The 450-nt window shown below is 38.7% G+C and overlaps 1 protein-coding gene across 2 annotated transcripts in view; it reads left to right on the forward strand.

Annotated features, from left to right (window-relative positions):
• LOC106867259 (exostosin-1) overlaps nucleotides 1–450 on the forward strand; it is a 243,698-nt gene that overhangs the window by 138,484 nt on the left and 104,764 nt on the right. The gene's annotated exons all lie outside the window — the stretch shown is intronic.

Raw genomic sequence — 450 nt, forward strand, 5'->3', positions numbered from 1 at the left:
GAGAGAGAGAGAGAGAGAGAGAGAGAGAGAGAGAGAGAGAGAGGCAGTCAGAGTGAAAGATAGACTGAGATGAAGATTGATAGACTGGTCAGAGACACAGATAGATAGATAGATAGATAGATAGGTAGATAGATAGGTACATAGATAGACAGACAGACAGATGGATAGATAGATATATAGATAGATATAGGGAGATAGATAGGCAGATAGATATAGACAGATATAAAGTGATAGACAGCAATAGATAGGTAGATAGCTAGCTAGCTAGATAGATAGAGTGAAATCTATTGTTCTTTGTCTGCTCACCCTAGTGAATGAATAACTTGAATAATATTACTCATACTGTTATATACTCTTCATACCACCACCACCACCACCATCACAACAGCTTCTCTGTCCATCCATTCTCTCTTTCTCTCTCTCTCTCTCTCTCTCTCTCTCTCTCTCTTT

Source organism: Octopus bimaculoides, chromosome 23 (assembly GCF_001194135.2).
Source record: "Octopus bimaculoides isolate UCB-OBI-ISO-001 chromosome 23, ASM119413v2, whole genome shotgun sequence".
Classification (NCBI taxonomy): Eukaryota; Metazoa; Mollusca; class Cephalopoda; order Octopoda; family Octopodidae; genus Octopus; species Octopus bimaculoides.